The sequence below is a fragment of the Mandrillus leucophaeus genome, unplaced genomic scaffold (assembly GCF_000951045.1).
Source record: "Mandrillus leucophaeus isolate KB7577 unplaced genomic scaffold, Mleu.le_1.0 Scaffold495, whole genome shotgun sequence".
NCBI lineage: Eukaryota > Metazoa > Chordata > Mammalia > Primates > Cercopithecidae > Mandrillus > Mandrillus leucophaeus.
The window spans coordinates 596,038-598,610 of NW_012105309.1; positions in this window are offsets into that span (position 1 = coordinate 596,038).

The following is a 2,573-nucleotide window of genomic DNA, read 5'->3' on the forward strand; positions in this document are numbered from 1 at the left end:
GAATGGGAGGCAGGTTGAACGGAATGGGAGGCAGGTTGAACGGAATGGGAGGCAGGCTGAATAGAATGGGAGGCAGGTTGGCCCTAAGCAGTTTCCAGCTGGAGTTTTCCTTTTAGCTGAGTGCGTTTTGTGGGCCCAAGATATTTTTCTTTCACAGGGAGCAAACATGAAATGGTTTCTTCTTCCAAAAACTGCTAATAGTCTCTCAGTCCAATTCCATAGCTTTTTAGCAGCTTTCCTTTGTTAAAGAATCTCCTTCTTTTTCCTGATGCCCCACTCACTGGCATGGGACATGAGGTCAGGCTCAGCCTCTCTCCTCTATCACCCGCATAAAAGGCAACGTCTTTATCTTCTGAGACCATTTCACTCAACAAGTGGCCCTCTAATGAGAGGCAGGACCTAAACCACCTTTGCAAAATTACAACTGAGGAAATTATATCAGTGAAAGAGATCAGACCTAATGGACCTGTCTTCCTTCTAGCCTCTAAACTGTCTTTGTTTATTCCCCTGTGTAGGCTGCGCTAGCCTTGGAAAGGAATTTAGTTTATAGTTTAAACTCTGAAACAAAATGGATAATAGCTCTTTCCCTGAAAAACCCCTTTTTGCCTGGGGACCAGTCTGCCTTTGTAGGACTAACAAATTAGCTGCAAGATTATATATCAGAAAAACTCCTTCTTGCCTGGGGACCAGTCTGCCTTTGTAGGACTAACAAATAAGCTACAGTTAGCTATCATGGTTTAGGGACCATGCAGCCTCTGGCTACAAGCTGTCTCTTATACACATCTAGATGTGTATAAGAGACAGCCCCTACTCCCTGCCAGCCTCCCCACGCCCCCCACCCAGTCAGCCTCCCCTTTCCCAACCAGCTTCCACACATCCGGTCCCCTCTAGCCTACCCCTCTCCCCACCAGCCTCCCTACTCCCTCCCTGCCCTGTGGGCAGAGCTGAGCAGGCCCTTCCCAGGCCCGCCCCACCAGAAGGCAGGTACTGAGTAGGGAGTTTGGGGCTGAGAAACAATAGCTTCCTAACCAGCCTGGTGACTCTTGTAGAAACCAGGGCAGAGGGTGATTAGAGATGTCCTCTCCTGTGGCTACCACCATCCCGTGGTTCACAACACATTTCACCCCAGAGCGTTCCTGCCTCCCCCTGAGCCAGAGCTTCTAGTGTGTTTTTCCTCATCTCCCCATGCTCTGTGAGCCCAGCTCCCCTTAGATCCCCTCCCTCCAGCCATCTCTCCTCCAGCCACTATGACCCAGCACCAAAGCAGGCCACCCTGAACTCCACGTGGTGCAGGAAACCACAGGCTGACTCTCAAGTCAGACTGACCCGGGCCTTTGGACAAGCTGCTCGACTTCTCTGATTCTTGCATTCTTGGGTGTATAAAAGTGAGCAGAATAAATGGACCTCCCAGACTGGTGTGAGGACTCAGTGAGATAACCTTTGTGTGGCACTCATCCAGCCCAGCCAGTCCCTGACATACAATCAGAACTCAGCTCATCACAGTCTCCTTCCTCATTCTCCATCTTGCTCTTGGAGGTGTCCTGGACGGGACACCTGAGTCACCTCGTCCAGCTGGCCTGTGCGAAGGAACCTGACTGGCCCATCCACACATGGTTTTCTTGGCTGCCTCCTGCTGCCCCCATCTCTCATAAGGTGGTTTTGCTGCTTCTGTGGATTGAAGAGCCTCCAGCTGTGGCCTAGAGTATGACTCAGGGCTGACTCAGAATATATGTAGAAGAAGACAGAAGTCAGGTACAACTGGAAACTTGAAAGGCTTTGGAGCAGAAAGGATGTCACAGTTGAAACTGAACAGACTAGAAATCATCCAGAGAGGTGAAGGCGAAGGCCTTGGGTCCAGTTCCTCTTCCCCTACCCACCAGCGTGTCTACCTGCACAAAGACTTAAAACTCTCAGGCCCTTGTTTTTATCCCTTAAAATTATGGCAAATGTGGTAATAGAATGGTAAAAAGATTGTGAGAACTTACTCAGCAAAGTGTTATAACTGATTTGACTGACGCGACTCGTTAGGTATGTGAACCCCCACAATTTGGGACAGGTTTCAGTTAATTTAGAAAGTTCATTTTGTCAAGGTGGAGGACGTGCACCCCTGACACAGCCTCAGGAGGTCCTGATGACATGTACCCAAGGTGGTTGGAGCACAGTTTGGTTTTACACATTTTAGGGAGACCTGAGACATCAACCAATACATGTGATAAGTACATTGGTTCGGTCTGGAAAGATGGGAAAACTTGAAGGAAAGCCAGGAAGACTCGAAGCAGGAAGGGGCTTCCAAATCACAGATAGGAGAGATATAAACGGGCATTATTTTTAGTTTCTGATTAGCTTTTCAAAAAGAGGCCATCGGATATACATTCATCTCAATGAGCAAGAAGATAACTTTGAATAGAATGGGAGGCAAGTTGAATAGAATGGGAGGCAGGTTGAACAGAACGGGAGGCAGGCTGAACAGAACGGGAGGCAGGTTGAACAGAACGGGAGGCAGGTTGAACATAACGGGAGGCAGGCTGAACGGAATGGGAGGCAGGTTGAACGGAATGGGAGGCAGGCTGAAC